This window comes from Larus michahellis, chromosome 1 (assembly GCF_964199755.1).
Source record: "Larus michahellis chromosome 1, bLarMic1.1, whole genome shotgun sequence".
NCBI lineage: Eukaryota > Metazoa > Chordata > Aves > Charadriiformes > Laridae > Larus > Larus michahellis.
The window spans coordinates 218176747-218194950 of NC_133896.1; the positions used below are offsets into that span (position 1 = coordinate 218176747).

The 18204-nt window shown below is 42.8% G+C and overlaps 1 protein-coding gene across 11 annotated transcripts in view; it reads right to left on the minus strand.

The window, feature by feature from the left end:
* Nucleotides 1-18204, minus strand: part of TENM4 (teneurin transmembrane protein 4) — a 530696-nt gene that overhangs the window by 425323 nt on the left and 87169 nt on the right. The gene's annotated exons all lie outside the window — the stretch shown is intronic.

The following is an 18204-nucleotide window of genomic DNA, read 5'->3' on the forward strand; positions in this document are numbered from 1 at the left end:
GAAGGATAAAGGAAAATTACCAAATATTTCCAGGACCGTCCTCAGTCATAAAGAAACTAATAATGAGCTAAGAAACGATCTAAAGAAGCGCAGAGGAAGGTAAAAACATGAAGAAGACAATTTAGAAAACATTTACAGGAGCAAAATTTATAAATATTCATTTTATTTTTTAAACAGATGTCAAAATTAATATGTGTTCTTGATTTTGCCTTTCTCATTAATATATCTAGTGCCAAAAGACATGCAGGACAAAATGTTTGCAACCAATATTCTCCTTATATTAGGAAATAATTACACCTTTTTTTTCACTCCAAACTTTTAAATGTGGCCTAGCTGGAAATGAATTGCCTTTGACTTGCTAAAAATAAGTATAAGAAACTTAGACTCAAAGTCCATTGCCAGTGCAATTTATACTATACACAACTTCAGTGAGGTGTAATTAGCAGCGCATTGCAATAATTTATTATTGGTTTAAAAAGCCTGAACAATCAGGACCTTACAGCAAAATGGGAAAATGGGAAGCTATGTGCCAGAGACATATTATTCTGGTTTATATTAATTCAGTTATTTTACCTTTGGTGCACATTCATCTATCCATACAATGCGAATGGTCCGTTGAAAAGGATGCTGAATATTGGACCTTTGGCTCAATATGAAATACGAACTCTGAGGCAGAGCTGCAATAATACTTCTATTTGCATTATTATGATTAACATTTCTCAGAATAGGAAGCATCCAGCAATATTAATTGCAGAAATAGTGAGATTCCTATTGTCATAAATCACTGTGCAGTGTAAAGCAAGCTCTCCGAAAACCTTATAGAAAACCTCTTTTTTTTGTGTGTGTTTTTTGGAGTTAATTTCAACCTCATTTTCACCAGGCTTTCCCATTTGTGTCTGTTGACAAGACAGTAATTATGCTTTTTCTCTTGATTAACACATTCTTTTCAGTAAGGTCCCAAACAGCTTTCACATGAAAGGCTGAATTCAACAGAGCATGGTTTTCTCATTAAAGACTTAGCATTCACCCATAGTTAATTTATCACACAGATACTTCCTGTCTCATAGGAAGAAGGGTGGCCTTGAAGCTAATGCTCTTGATTTGATCAGAAGTTTTCTCCACAGCAGTTGAAATGAATGCCTTTTCAAATATGATGATTCTTGAATTCATTTAATAAGTGAAAATAGGGGGAAAAATGGTATACAGTTTCTCTACTACACCACAGATCCAACTGACTTTGTACTAAAAAAAAGTCTTATTTTTTCCTTTAGCACATGAGGATCTACCTCACAACAGATATACCAGGGAAATTTCTCCTAACTCGAAGCAGTAGAATCTCTAAATCTATACCAACTTATTGAATCTTCATCTATATATTTTTATCTTTGTATCAAGTCAATGTTTCCCCATTCACTACCATTTCTTTCCTCAACACTGCTAGCAAAATTGGCAATATTCATCGATTCATCCAAATGAGCAACCTTGACATTTGGTGCATCAGCTTTCATTCGTAACAAGAGTACAATACAATGACCTATTTTGATGTAAAGAACATCCAAAAATACAAATGCTTTCATTATCAGTGTTGTGAAAACAAGGCATCAGCATCAGGGACCACACACAAGGAGAGAACAATTTCTTGCCACCTGTGCTCTTTAATCCAGACTTTTGATGGTTGGATTGTTTTGGGGTTTGCTTTCTTGTGAGCTTTTCGGATGTGTTATTTCCAAATGCATCATATAATCAAAAAGCAACTGAAGGGGTCTAAGCAGTGTTCAGCCCTAGAAATAGCAGAGGTTTTCCTGACTAGTGGGCTGCTTTGGTCCATCCTTGATTAACTCACAGTAGGTGAGATGTCCCCAAATTACTACGGTTCCAACTGAATTCCTAATGACAGCGTCCGCTCTGCAAGAAAACACCCCCCTGAGATGGCAGCAACTAGTGCCATCCTCAACAGCACAAGAAATGGTCGTAGATGGCCTGGTTGCTGCTGGGAGGCTGAGGGAAGGAGGTAGATCATGGATATGCCCTCACCAAGGACATTAAGACTAACTATGAACTTCTGGCCAGGAATACTTTAGTCCCCATCTCTGGGCCTGATCTGAGGATCCTGCAAAGCAGTTGGACATGTTAGTCCTCTCCATTCCCAAATCATGCTGTTAGCAGGCGTTTACTATTAAGCACAAGTTTAAGTCTTGCTGCAGTCAGCAGAGCTTCAACATGTGCCTGAAGTCAAGCGTTCCCTCAGAGCACAGTGACTGAGCGGGGACAGCCTGATGAGTTGGAGACACTTACAACCAGGACAACTTCTCATTATTTTGTTCCCCCAAGGAGAACAGAAAGGCACGGCTGATGTATTCAGAGATCATAGGCATGTTCCAAAAGTCAGCAAATAAAAGCAGAAGTGAGTCTTGCTGGGTTCAGCAGAGTCAAAGGACATCTTTCTTTAAGGCAGTGTATTCCTTTGGTGACTGAAGCCCACCACCACCATAACCTTATCTCTCTCTACGACTACCTGGGAGGAGGTTGTAGGGAGGTGGGTGCCGGTCTCTTCTCCTAAGTAAGAAGTGATAGGACAAGAGGAAATGGCCTCAAGTTGCGCCAGGGGAGATCTAGACTGGATATTAGGAAAAATTTCTTCACTGAAAGGGTTGTCAAGCATTGGAACAGGCTGCCCAGGGAAGAGGTTGAGTCACCATTGCTGGAGATACTTAAAAGACGTGTAGATGTGGTGCTGAGGGACATGGTTTAGTGGTGGACTTGGTAGTGCTAGGTTAACAGTTGGACTCGATCATCTTAAATGTCTTTTCCAGCCTAAATGATTCTATGATTCTATAATTCTATGATTCTATGAGCATGCTCCAGACCTGCACATCCTCTGTTTTCGCACCAGATCAACACGCCAGGTAGCAACATTTATTGGCTTTGGCCTAACATTTCATTGCCATACACTGACAGCTTGTAATCAGAAAAAACAAATTATTATAATCATGATCATGATCATCATCCGCACAATCATCCCTTGGCGGGAAATACATGGGGACAGCAGGGCTTAGAAATCTAGCAGGAGGTCCTTCATAATGAACCCATAACAAGTGATAAGATTTGCCCGGAGGGACCACAGAATCATTGAACGGTTAGAGTTGGAAGGAACCTTAAAGATCATCTAGTTCCAACCCCCCTGCCATGGGCAGGGACAATCATCCCCATCATCCCCCGGCACTGATTCAGCTGGGAAAGAGTTAAGCCTTTTTATCCATCCCTCTTTTTGGATGAAAAGGAAAAATGGAAAACCATTAGAAGTTGGATAGACAGTGCAGGCTGAGCCATCCTGGGGGAGGAACTGCAGAGGCAGTTAAGCCCGGAGAGCTGCTCTTTCCAGAAGCACCTCTTCTTTTTAGCCCACAGGTCAAGACAATTTTGAACCTCATCAGCCAGGATGGCTCCCGGTGGAGTGAGTGTTTTGCACATCCCAATCTGTTCCAATTATATTGTAGGGGCCATTTCACAGTGCTTTATCTCTGCTGGTTTTTTTTTTTTTGGTTTTTTTTTTTAGGAAGGGTGATGTTGGTTTTTAAGCAGTTGGAGGACTACATTTATAGAGCAGGTTGGAAAAGGCTACACAGTGGAGGCTTCTCAGAATTAAGATAATTTTCTCAGTGTGTAATAATTTGATGTGAAAAATTGGATTTCTGGGAAATGGTACCAGAAGTAAAGGATGTGGAATGTGTCCTGTTGAGCTTTGGCTGAATTACATTTTAATGTTCATCAAAGAATTACTGTCCTGTGCCCTTTGTGTACGAAGCTCTCTTCCTCACTTGTTGCAAGATCACCAGATATGCTTTGTGCAAAAAGTTGGCTTTCATGTTCTATTTTCAATTGTGCTATATCTAAGTCTCATTTGCTTGCATATGCTTTGGTCATCACAGATTTATCTATCTCAGCTAACTTTAGACATCTACATATTAGATGTTGAAGAGCTATCAAACTAGATGATGTCTAATTTTTAGTTGCATAAATTAATAGCCAATGAGTCTCACCCCAAGCTATGTTTTCTCAGTCCAAATGAGTACCTACCTCTTCAGCCAATAATTGTAATATCGGATATTGGCTTGACAAAGGGTAAGCAGCATTTCAACAAAACCACAGTTCAAAACATTACAGTTGACCACGATAATAAGCCCAGTGAAAACTTATTTTACCAAGCCAGGAAAACTTGAGGACAGAATACTCAGTTTTGTCCAACTATAACAGAGAAATTTGGCATTTTCATTAGTCTGAAGTGTAGTGACATTAATTGAGTTGCTTCTGCTGTGGGAATTTGATTCGTTGAACATAGATTTCAGGTAGGTTAAGCAATTGTACCAAATTGCAACAGCTTCCCTGTCGTAGTGAAGTTAGCCCTGTAGTTGCAGAGTTTAAAATTAACATACCTATCTGATCGAGGCTTGTAAAGCAGTTTAGAAAGCCAACTTTCATAAACATATAAAACCTTTCTTTAGAGTTTACTGCAAAATTTGCTTTGAAATGCTTATAGTCCATATCGCTAAATTCAAAGCATTAAAATCTGTCTTTTGTGTAATGGTATCTCCAAAATAAATATTTTCCTGGTCTTCTGTGGGGGGAAAAAAAAAAGTCTTCTTTGGCTTCTGGATCTTTTTTTTCAGCTACCACTTTTTCAGTGGGAAAAAAAATTTTTTCTGTCGGGTTTATTCCATAACTAAAAACATTTCCCCTGGCCTAGTTGAACTGTACATTAAAAACGTCATTGTAGAAGAAAGAATTTCTGTGTTGCCTAGAAAAGTATCACAGTATGTTTCCCAGTTCACAACAGATGTTTCTATAGTTGTTGCTCGATTGTCCTGTAACGGCTTCAGGTCTTTCAGCACAGACTTGACCAACGATAAAACATAATCTCACCATCAATACACTGTTCGTTAAAGCTGTTAAATGGAAGCAGTAATCTTTCCCTTTATCCAATGGCGATCTATAATCCCAAACCCTTCAAACGCTTTGCCAAGGAAGGGTAATTGCTGCCCCTGGTTTTTTTTTTGCCAGTGGGTAGGTAAGCTGACATTGAGAAGTTTACAGGAGCACAGCTATTGAGCTCAAGGATGGAGAACTTGACCCTAATAAAGGCTGGCAATTGTGGACTAAGCGATGCGGAGGCCATGTTTCTTCTAGACTGTAACCACTCCTGCATATCACCTTATACATGCTATCTGGTCGTTTTGTAGGTTATTTGTACATCTGAACTTTGACATAGTCTGGCTTGAAAATATTTGACTTGAGGAAAATTGCAATTTCCTTGCAATGTTTTTATCCCACTTGCCACATTCTCCACAAAAATTCCACTGAAACATCTGTGTTTGGAAATTTCTTAACAGCAGAATAAGCACAAAAAAATGCCAGACACCAGTGATTAACAAGGTGTTCAAAGCAAAAGCTCCCAGTATAACCATTATAACAAATTAATGGTACATGAAATGGATATTAAATAATCTTTTAACACATTTTTAAAAGCTGTTTTCTCAGAAATGAAAACATGTAGCTGCTGGCGTGGACCAACAAGTACATTGTGTTAGATAGTTCTGCGCTGCTTGCGGGCACGTCGTGCCTGAAATGTGTTGCTGAAACTGTTCCTTAATTTGTAGTTGATTTACTGGTGTAAATCAACTGGTTGTTGCATTACTGAGGCCAGTGCCATGTGAACAGAGGGCAAGGACACTGCTCCTGAAACTCAGTGCTCTGGGTTGGGAGGATGTGCTCCTCACCCTTGTTTCCTTGCTTCCTGGGGTGTAACACTGCTGGGGAGGGTGTTGAGAAAGGGGTGCGCTCAACGTGGACCATGGAGGGACTTCTTCACATATCATCCCCTGTGCCTGTGGCACAGCCTTTCTCCTGCAGCTCAATGTGATCATACCCCAACATATGACAGATCCAGAGAGGAACAGGTAGTGGTTCTCCTGGGACTAACCAAGGGTGCTACTGATCCTGAGAGACACCACCACTCTCCAAGGCATCTTCTGGGCTAGCAGGTCTGAAGCAGCATTTGAGAAAAACCCGCACCTTTCCAAATCAGCAAGGAGAAGCCAGGTCAGATGTCCTAGGATAACCCAAATAAATCAAACCTTTAATCCATCAGAGAATACATTCATAACTGTATTCTTTCTCTGCAGCCTGTCACATGCTACATCTACTCCATTGCTGCGTGCTTGGTAGGCTGTCCTGCTGGCCATCATGCTGAGGCAAATGTAGGCATGCTGTGATGCCCTCTCTGGAAACCATGGAAGAATTTACTTCCTGCATTTAGGTGGCGTATTGACATTTGAATGGCTTTAATGAGGGTCCCTACTGCAAAGGAGCAATCAGGGGTAGAGCTATGAAAAGGTTGTCATTTATGGTAACAGAAGAGGTCTGTGGCCTCTAAATGCCCTTCCCTCCCTCCGTTGCCTGTCCTGGAAGCCCAGAGTGAATAATTTCGATACTTCTGGAAAGTCTCAAGAATAAGGCAGCATTAAAAAAGGTCAAAGCACACACTTTACTTATGTGGCTGGACACACACACACACAAATGTAACTACATGTATATATGTGCACATGCATAGACACACATAGTCAAATTTGCTGTTATCAAAAGAACTACAAATACCAAATGAGGGCTGAACAGCTGGAGCTAGATTGGCATATTGTACTGTACTGCGATGACACGGCACAGGAGTATTTAATTTCCTCCCAGAGGCAAAATGTCTCTCCTCGACTGTAAAGGCTGGGGTGGCTGAGCTGCCTTCGCTTGTTACTAAGGTGATAATGGTACTAAGGGCTCTACTTTTGTGAGGAAGATGCTTTGGGTCAGAATTGCAGTGTTTTTCTTAATTTCCCTTAGAATAAGAAAAAAACAGGCATTCCTGTATTAGCTATACAGAAGAACTCAGACCTCTCAATATTCAAATGCCAAAATCGCATTCAGTTCCTACCTCTGCCAGAAACAACTTCTGTGCCACAGGAAAAGCCCCATCACTAACTTTTGCTTCAGACCTTCTTTCTACTTGGTCACAGAATCATAGAATCGCCTCGGTTGGAAGGGACCTTTCAGATCATCTAGTCGAACCATCAACCTAACTCTGACAAAACCCATCACTAAACCATATCTCTAAGCTCTATGTCTACCCATCTTTTAAATACCTCCAGGGATGGTGCCTCAACCACTTCCCTGGGCAGCCTGTTCCAATGCTTAATAACCCTTTCAGTGTAAAAAATTTTCCTAATATCCATCCTAAACCTCCCCTGGAGCAACTTGAGGCTGTTTCCTCTTGTTCTATTGCCTGTTCCTTGGGAGAAGCAACCAACCCCCCCTGGCTACTCCCTCCTTTCAGGGAGTTGCAGAGAGCGAGAAGGTCTCCCCTCAGCCTCCTTTTCTCCAGGCTGAACACCCCCAGCTCCCTCAGCCGTTCCTCACAAGACTTGTGCTCCAGACCCCTCACCAGCTCTGGTGCCCTTCTCTGGACACGCTCCAGCACCTCAATAATGGTCCCTTAATAAAACAGGAACACGCCTCCTGTTGCATGCTGGGACTACAAGGAGGAATCTGTCTAATGAGATGCCGTAACATCCCCTCCACCAGACTTGCCACAAGTATCTTTACAGCTGCGATTGTACCAGGAATAGTTCAGTGGATTGTTTTTTTAAAGTACAACCAGCCCCATTATTCTCCACCCTCCTGCCTAATTAATAATTTCTATAAAAATAACATTTCCATTCTTATAGAAAATTTGGAATTCTCGGACGGCAATAGCCCCCCTCCCCACTCTCCAGGCTGCCCCCCAGGGCAATATGTTGTACAAATACCATTAAGGTTCGACTTTGCGCTGCTCTTCCTCATTTCATTATTTAATGCATCTCAAGCAAGGCTTGAAGCTAATGCTGTCATCTTGAGCAAACTGATGGGATCTTTCACTGCACAATAGAAGCTGAATAAAAGCAGAGGGTCCTCATGTCCCCGCCTTTGCCCACGCTGCAGCTCTGCTCCCAGCAGCTCGGTCCCTCCTGACGGTGCTGGGTACTGTAGATCAGCATTTTACCCCTTATCAATACATCTCCATCATTCTGTGAATGAGAATGACATTCCTTCAGACCTGTTTTTGTAAAGTGAACCTATATCCATAGGAGCAATTAGTCCCCCGCTGTGAGTTTCGACACGCCAGCTATACTGCAGCTGCTCTCTGTTGCCAGCACTAAATTTCCCTCGGTAGTGGATCAACGTGTTTAAACACTTTGATCTTCTTTATCTCAGCGACGCGATTTGAAAGCCTCCTGGATGAACAAGCTTTCTTTCGGGTGCAACTCCATCTCATCCACCATTTCGGTGCTGACCTGAAACTTCTGTGCTTTATTTACTGGAGAGGCGTCGTCTTTTGAAATGGCTTCTCACATCCTCACAGAAAGACTTTATTATTTCCCCCCCCCTCCCAACACCGAGCTTAAGTAACGGTACTTCAAAGAGCAGATAAGAGGCACAAAGGGGACTCAGTCTTATACACAGCAATTCAGAATCATCTTAATCTCTGTCACGCACTTTCTGATTCTCTTTTTAATCTCCCTCAGCACAGTGCGCACCAAACACAGCTGAGAACTTGCTATTTAAGCTGCCTTATTACTGTTACGCTATGAAAGCTTAACTAATGTTTAGAATACATGAGCACAAATAAACTGAAGCGAGGGAACACGCAGCTCGGATGTGGGTACAATTATGTAGATGATGGGAGATAAGAATTAGTGTCACCATCCTCTTTCTGGCGGGTTGAAGCTGCCTCTGTTTTCTCACCTCTCCAGGAGCCAGGAGCGAACAATTAGTGATGTGAAACTGCTAAGCAGGAAAAAGCATGAGGTGGCTGTCAGCTTTATTCCTCCAAACACTGCAGAATTCCTGATTTTCCTACCCAAAACAGCTCTCTGCCCCTTTGCCCCCCAGGGGGTCGGTACAGTTGCAAACGGAGAATCCAGCTCATATCTCATTAGTAAAATTACCAATCTGAGTTTTGGACTGTAGATTGGCTTAACCCCAAACTGACCTAATTTACTCTCGTGTAAAATGTTACCTCCTGTGATAAAGGCAAGAGAGTTACACTCCTCGTAAAACAGATGGGAAGAGATGAAGGAGCCGAGAGAGTTTAATTGATATTACAACTTTCTGGATGTTAAGACTAAATTAACGGAGGGCTGCGCTCTTATCAAAATACTTGCTCGGAAATGCAGACAAGGCATTTTCCCTCTTTTGGTGCTGGCAGTGACACAGCTCTACAATAAACAGCATAATTAGAGACTTTTTTTTTTTTTTTAAATGAAGGTTTGCTCCCTAGGCATGACTTTAATACCACAGACAACCAGAGGAGCTGATGGGGAGACAGATAACTGAGTCAAAATTTAGCTGAAGACTATTTCTGCTGTGGTTTGAGTGCTCCCACCCTGCACCGGCTGGTTTTATTACGCAGGTGGATGGAATGTGCTCCGCTCCATTTCCAAGGGAGCCACGCAAGCCCGGCGTAAATCAGTCAGCAAGTACCTTGAACCGCACGTATTAGGAATGCAAGCGAGAGGAATTCCAAAACGAAGCATGTTTAGACAAAGAGGCGATTATGGCACGGAGAGAAAAGGAGCGCAAAAATTTCAGCTGGAACCAGGGAAGGAGCACAGTAGCGCAAGGAGGTGGAAAGTCTGATTCTGTATTTATAGAGCCTCATAAATGGGGTGATTTTAATCTCCTGAATGTGATAAAGCGATATTGATTGGAAGTGAATATCACAGACTAGTTCCCAAAGAGGGCTTTGGAGACTGGTCTTCTAATATCCATGCAGTCCAGAGAGCCAGATTCTGGTCTCGTTTACAAAGGGTCTGCCCAGGTGGGCTTTTATGGACGTCAGGGGAGTTACACAGTGCCACGCTGAACGGCGTCAAATGATCCCGTTGTGTCCTGTGCTTGCACTGCAGAAAAAGGAGGGGAGAGCAGAGGGGTCGGTATCACTGTGTGCTGCAAGTCTGACCATAAAAACACACTCCTAGTGGGTCAGCACCTGTTTAGATAAATGGTTTACTTGAAAAACACAATGCAGTAGAGCTCGCACATTTATCCATATGGCACTAACACGAACTGCCAGCTGTGGCCAGTCGTCCAATATGTTCTCTCTCCATCTATGACATATGAAACCATATGGAATCATCTATCCATTAGGAAGAGATCATTTTCAGACAGGAAGGTTTTCTGACACAATTATTAGCTGTGGCGTTCCTGACCAGGAACAGGCTGAAACAGGCAGGGAAGAAAAAGGGGCTTATGTTGTCTTAAAGGGTCATGTGAAGAATTTTCTGTTTTTAAATCATCTTTCAAGATGGTCCTTTTTTAAAAAAAAAACCAAAAAAACCAAACAGCACCTTTTATCTCAGCTTAATGTCATTCTGCTGCATGGGTTGCTTTTCCCCCCACCCATTTCTGTGATGAGTGATCATGGCGCACGAGGGCTACTGGTTTCCCCTGAGTTTGGGTTTGATTAGGGATAGCAGACAGGTACGTGACTTGCTAGAAACAATCTGGTTTAGGAGCAACTGCTGCAAACCCTATTCGCAAACAAGTGGTCCCAGAACTGGGGACTCAACCCTGTTTCCTTCCTCGGTGACCTTCTCTTCGCACGCGCTGTGAGCTTCGCTCTGAACCAAAGCTAAACACGGCGTATCAGCATAAAATCAAAGGAAAACAGTGACAAAACAGAGTCACTGGCTGAATTCAATAATATCTGTATTGAGACAGAAAATCCTATTAGGGCAGTTCGCCTGCTCTCAATCTGGAATAACTCAATTACTCTCAATTTGCACCAATGCAAATGAGATGAGAATCGGCCCCCAGAACACTTGCTAGCTGTGCTCGTTGACATGATCAGAAGTACAGTGTTCCCTATAATCAGCCCTGGTTTACCTCTAATGGATATAAGCAGAGGCAAGAGCCTCAGGCATGTCGGGCTCTGCAGTGAATAGCTGATCCCTGTCTGCCTGTAGAGTATGCAGATTATGTACGGAGAAGCTGAGAAGCTGATTTTGGAAATGACGCAGCCCCCAAATCAGTCTGAAATCAGGAAATATTTCTTAACAGTAGCACTCGGAGATACTGGACCTCTCCCCTCACATGCTTTGTACCTCACCTAACCCGGCAGCAAAACTTCTGAGTTAAATCAGCGTGAGATGAAAATCAGCTCTGACCTGGTATACATCATGGACTATCTAAGGAAGATAAAGATGGCATAGTTACTGCTAATATTAGAAACAAATCTGAAGTAAGAAGTCCTTTGGTCTAGCACCCTGGTACTTGATTTGGGCTTTTACGCACTTTAGTGATTCTAGAGAGACACCAGTTGGTACACATCAATTCAAAACTCAGTTGTGCCAAGTACAGACTTGATAGATGACATTAAACACAGGTGAAATTTTGTAAAGTGATCGGTTACTACCTTCAGTTTAATGCAACAGTGGCCCATCTCCAGTCCTTTTATTCCCCTTTTCTTACGGGAGATGGTCACCCCTGAAAGGGTCTGGATCTGGGTAGCAAGTTTTGTGCTGTCCTGCTGACACTTTCTTATCATGTGTTCCGGGAAAGAGCGATCAACAACTGCTTGTGGTCCCACCACAGCCCACAGCTATGGGGAGCCAGGAAAAAGGCAATATGTTTTGTTTTAAAGTAATCTTGCACAACAGTCGGTGGGTCTCTGCAAATGTCCAGCTGTTTGGGTGTGTTTCCCACAGACAAATAATGATTTTCACACAGCATTTCCCTTCTCGCCAGCTGTGCCGGTTTCTGTAGAGTCATAGACCCGAAAGCTTCCAGTGTCCACAGTGATGGTTATCAGAGCATTAGTGAGAAAACACCAACCGAGGACCTTTGCAAGCAGGCTACGAGTTACTCACGCCATAACAGGGCCATTTAATGTGTAGTAAGTGGAGGTTTCAGACAACTTTTTCCTGGCTAGATGGCCACACACAGAAGGTGACCATAACAGATGCGGTAAGTTAGAATTCATATAATACACTTCAGAAGATTTTAGGCACCTAATTACATGCAACACAAAACACCTGAAGTGGGGAACCTAAATCCTCTGCCTAGTTAATGGAGACATTTCTAGATAAAGTACGTTTAAAACTAACATTTAACTAACATTTAACTAACATTTAAAATCAGATGGCGTGAATGCACCAGTAATTATCCACTTTGCTGACAAAATCAACAAGAAGGTAATAAGACTCAGTCTTGCCTAGAGACAGAGCAGTAACTGTGAAGCAGGGTACATGGATTTGTTCCTACCTATATTGAATGACCTCCATATGTTAATCTTTCCAGGGATATTAGCCCACAGTTTTCCAGTCCTACTTTGCTGGGACTCCAGTTCAGCTAATAAAGGATGCTGTTGCCCATCTCCTAGTCACAAACAGTTGTTCCAGCACTTCTCTCTTTTCCCACCACCAGGGACACTTTTGTGATGAATCTGACGCTGAGAAGTTTCTAGATAAGTTAGACTTTCCTGAGCTACAGTACTGACCAGCACTGTCATACTGGCATCTCAGGAGGTTTCTAGTGCTTCAGCAGTCCAACCTGAAGTTTGTGATCCCAGTTTCCTTTTGCAGTCATTTGTTTATTTTTATGACATTGTGACAATCGTTCTCCCACTGATGATTTGTTTTTCTTTGTGTCCTGTAGCCACTTTTACTTCAGCAGCACGTCTTTATCATGCATACCTGACCTATTTTGAAGCACCACATGCAAGCACCTCACCACACAAGCAGTTTATCTCAATGCCATGCCATACCATGCATTTAATAGTTCAACCCCTTGCTTTCTCAGCTTCAAATCCCTAGCAGAAATTTTTTCACTTATATTTGTCACCCATTGTCAGCCACCAAGCCAGCATATCACTTTAGCTCTGACTTGTATATCTCTGCTTTAGACTACAATCTGGATCAGATAGCTCCCTAAATCTACACAGTTTATTGATTAGGACTATAGAGATCATAATCAACCAGGAACTGATAAAGCAAGCTAATCCATATGCTTCGATACATCTATATGTACAGATGCGTTGTTTAAAAACAGATCCATAACAATATTTCACATAGCCACCAAAATTTTATAGGTCTGCTTTTGCTGCTTTCATAACTGATTTTGAACAAAACATCCCAGAGACGCAGCAAGACTTAAAGGTCGCTGTTCCAACCTGGCATTTTTTTCCTGGGGACTGATAGGGTTATTTGATTTGTTCAGTCTTTCCTGATGCTTCTACACCTACTGCGAACAAGTGCTATGCCATCGGTGCCGACCTAAAAGAGAATATCCTGAGAACACGGTTGATAGTAACAGAATTTGTCTCCAGCACAAAGCTTTGTGGATATATGAAGCGCTAACAGAGCCCACACGCTGCACGGATCAGGCTACCAGTCTCGAGTCACTAATCTGTTCTACAAAAAAAGTTGCCGTCCCAGTTGCAGGATCGGCAAGCTCCAGGGCTGCCCATCAGTCAGCCTCAGAACCACTGCATTAAAATCCTTGCGAAAAAGTCAACAGAAGTTGACTGCTTTATTATTTGTCACTCCGAGCCTTGAAGAAAATTCTGCAGGAGCGTTTATTCTCACGCTTTCTTGAGCAACCTCTTGTCAGAAGTTGAAGCCAACTTGCCTGTTGGCAGAATGTGGCAGAAACTACATCAAACTCTAAGAGGAGCTGATTTCTTTCTTATTTCTGTTTTAGTTAGTGATTGGGAAGAAGATGCCCAAGACACCCCTCAAGACGGATCAGGCTATAAGTGCTCTTTCAGGCTGCCAAACTGAGGTGTCAGCCAGCTACTCTTTGAGAAGCCCCTGGCACGTTAACTCCCCAGAGGTGAAGATAACAAACCAGACCTTTAGACAAGCGGGGCCTAATTACCCCGACTTTTCATTAACTTTGGTAGAGATACATTGACTCTGACGTGGAATTAGAGCGAAGGCTAGTTTGTCTCCTCCTATAGCCGGCAAATGCCAGCCCAGATCCAGGGATGAGACATGCACCTTGTCCAGCGCCGCCGTTCCACAGGTTTATGACGCATTTATGCCTCTGATTCCTTTCCCACTTCTTTCCTACTGAGACGTGACGCCTTCTGGGGAAGGGTCCGTCTTACACGCATCTACCTGTGGACTGATGTTGCCTGAAACTATAGCAGCTTTATACTGCCGCAGCTGCATTCAAATATAAATACTCAAAATGACAGAGAAATGATTGCACCCGCATCAGATCTTTCCTGTGTGGGACGGGGAATAAGCTGCAAAAGTAGAAGGCAGGTCTGCTGTGGTGCAATACTATGGCTCGTAACAGTACAGCTATTTTAGTGGGACATTTATATTCTCAGCTGAAATACTGCTAAAAAATTCCAGTGCTGACCCAGTCTGTGCTGGAGCAGAATCTCTCACAATGCTGCTGCAATCCTGACCGGTACCTGTGGCTGTTACTGTGATGCAAATAATGACTAGTAAAAAGTAATAATTGGGCATGAACTGCATGCACTGTGCTGTCATGGGCAGGCAATATAAATTACTTGCGGAAATTTTTCCTCCTCCCCTGTATTCTGCTCTAGGTGACAGGCTCTTTGTTAACTTTTCCTTCACTGTTAGCAATGAAAATGTGCTTATGTGGCAGCTAGTAACTCAAGCTTCCCACGGGGACAGTTAATCCTCTGCTCCTTGGTCCCGCGCTTAGTTCCCTCAGTCACTTTCCCCCTACGGATCCAGTAACAGAGCAGGAGAAGACGTGCCGGAAAGAGAATGAGGAGAGCAATAATTAACCACAAGGAATGGAGAAACAGGACCGGTTTGAAAGAGCAAGAAACAATGGCACGTCAAACAGCAAAACATCACTGCTTAATGGTTTAAACAAGTAACATGAAAGCCTTGTTCTTTCTTGTCCAACGACACAGGAGTCTCCCTATCCTCAGAAATATCTCTCTGTTAAAGGATAACATTAAACAATCCAATCTTTAATAAGCCACTGGAAACCTAGAGGCACAATACAGACCCCCTTTGTTTATCAGAGACCTTATATGCCCAGAGGTCTTCAGATGAATGAGGTGCCAGACAGCAGTCTGGGAAGGCTGGGGGTGTTAACTCAACACCCTCCATCAGCTTCACAAAACCATCACTGCTCGCGCCCAGACTCCACCCTGTCTTTCCCACAGTGGCTGAGGATAATGAGGAAGTTATTCCAAAACTATTAAAAAATCTGAAACAATTCTGCTTCTATCTGAAAGTCAGGTTTTATGCCATATATTTTCTACAGGATTGACATGGAGAGAAAAAAATCTTAGTTTTGATGAGTTCAACAGTGAAATTCCAAAAGACTCAGAGACTCGCCTAGGTAGGGGCACGTGGTCCTGTTTGAGATCTCCTGGGGTATCCCACAGTTTCTTGCTCATCTCATACGCGTTGTTGGAATACCTTGTGGCAACTCATACAGAATGGCTATGTCTAGGTACCTGAATTGCTCTTCGGTCTACACTGGGCTACAACTTCACCCTAAGGCTAATTTGGGATGAGATAGCAGTGTTTGCAAAAACTTCCTTTTCTTGCCTGGATCACAAGAGCAGTCAGCCCTTGGAGAACAAAACACTGCAGAGGCAGGATGAAAATGTGTGACTAGCATAGAGCTCGTTTACCCTCTCTGGCTTGCAGCATAGGGAGCAGATTGGGCATTTCAACACAAAGCAAATGTTAGAAGAAAAAAACTTAGGTGTGGATGTCAGGTCTTTAAGATTTTTCTAATTTGTAATCTGAAGATTCAAAACTGTAACCTCTTAAATAGGGATTTGACTAATGCCTCATATAAAGCCACTGAGTTCTGCTCTAATAACGGCTCTACACCTGCATGATAGGGTGAGCTTCCACATTTGCACCACTGGGGCACCAACTCTACATTAATTTCATTGCAAGTATTAAACCTAGCTGCAGAGAGGCAGTTTCAAGACTGAGAGCTTTTGAAGATCCATCCAAATCCTTGATTAAGACATGGAAAGCCCAAGCTACCTGTTTAATGTTTTTCTTTCAACAGCAAACTAACACAAGGGGAAAAAAGTGAGCTTTCTGTGCTTTGCGTGGAGGCTGGGCTGGCAGGTTCTGCTCAGGGCTTTCTTCACATCGAGCTCCAAGCACAGCCACCTGGGAGTCACTTGACTCCCATACTTGGTCAGACTCATGGCAACTTCCCAAGGACTCATATGCTTGTTCTAAGAAAAGAGATCCACTGCTATCTTTAAAATTGAAGCAACCCAGAGCTCTGTCCCATTAGCTCCGCAGGACAGATAAGTTCAAAAGCACTCTGGCAGAGAACGCATATCTGACACCTTTCCCTTCCGTGATGCCTCTCCAAGTAGACTCCTAAGCTAAACCGCAGTCTTTGATAGGACATTTGGTAAAACAGAAGGGATTCGGGAAACTATCTGGCAAAAATCTGTCCCCGTTCCTGGAAACATTCAAGGTCAGGTTGGGCGGGGCTTTGAGCAACTTCATCTAATTGAAGATGTCCCTGCTTATTACAGGAGATTTTGGACTAGATGGTCTTTAAAGGTCCCTTCCAACCCAAACTATTCTATGATTCTATGAAAAATGGCCTGCTAAAGAACTGCTTGTTAATGCACATTTTGTCCAGAAAACTCCTGTGAGCTTACATTTCATCAAGCTAGATGATTCCTTATGTGACGGGTAATCTAAAAAGGTGGTGAAGCGCATGCAAATAGGTAAGTGAATCCCTGCACAAAGTGCAACCCCTCTCTGAAAGGCAGTATGGAGAATTAAATACATACGGGCTGGGTCAAAATTCTTCATTTGCACCAGGACAAGAGTGTTTAACAGCCTCCTTTGCTCTTCCTCACACTTGCAGAATAAAGATTCCCAAAACCTGTAAAGCTGCCAGCGTGGTGTTTACACCTTGCTGCAAGGAGCAGCGAGCAGCAGGGGTTTGATCAAGAAAACCTTCTTCGGCGAGAGAAAACAGGTTGACTGTAGCTGTGATAGAAAAAGATACTATGATTTTTCTTGAATTTATGGAGTTAATCTATGAGGATTTACAAAACTGCCAAGCCTCTAGGAAAATCCCTGGTGTAGGACGAGTTTACACATGATACGTTTGCCCTTCCTTCTATTTTCCCCTTCTGCCAGACCCCTTAGATGGATTTACCAGGCAGATGGATCTGGGTATTTTTTGGAAGGAGGCATCATGGGCAGGGAAGGGTTACAACCACAGATGCCCCACATTTGCAGTGCTTCTCTAAGCCTCCTATGCACACAAACAAGAGACGCTGCTGTGCCTCTCTCTTCATGTTAAGAAAGATAAAATCAGGTCACTTAAGACAGAGAGAAGAGAGAATGAAACAAAAGCGGAGCTCAGAAATCAAGACTACGGGAACATCCTGCACATGTAAGAGTAACGCAAAGGGAGAAGTGAAATTCCTGCCGTCGGACTCCAGTTCTTGCGCCAATTCCCTCTGTTGCCATGAGAATGTGGGTTTTTTTCTGCCTTTGTTTCCCCACCTAAAAAAAGGGGACAGTACTTACACAATCAGTTCGCAAAGTGCATAGGAGGATTAGCTATTATTTATCATATAAACAGAGCTATGAAAGTGAGAAGGAATTTTTTTAATAAATAGCTCATTACTTCATTATGTTTTTGACTTCAGTTCTTCCCAGGAAGGTCAATCAAATGTGATTTTTCTTCCACCTGCCCCAAAAAGTGCAGATCCCTTAACCATATCGTCCCTGATTGGCTGCCTTTACCTAAAACGACTTACACACAACACCTGCTTTTATACGATGTGCGTCCCTTGGTCAGCCATGTGTGTGAGTCACAGTGAACAGCACATTAAACAATAACAGATTGATTTGTATTTTAATAATCTGACCTTGCTTTAGCTGGACAGGCAATGATGTTTTACATCCCGTCGTGCTGCAGACACGACAGGTTATGGATCCTTGTTACGCTGTTGTGAATACTGAGTGACTCCGGTGAAGGCTTCAGAATTCTACCACAGAAATGGAGACCAAAATAACTTTAAATAATTTGGGGGATTTAAATAACTCGGAGGTGGCTGCAGCCTTGCTCTTCAGGCTTTAACCTACACAAGCTTGAGAGATTTTGTACCCTTTGCAACTA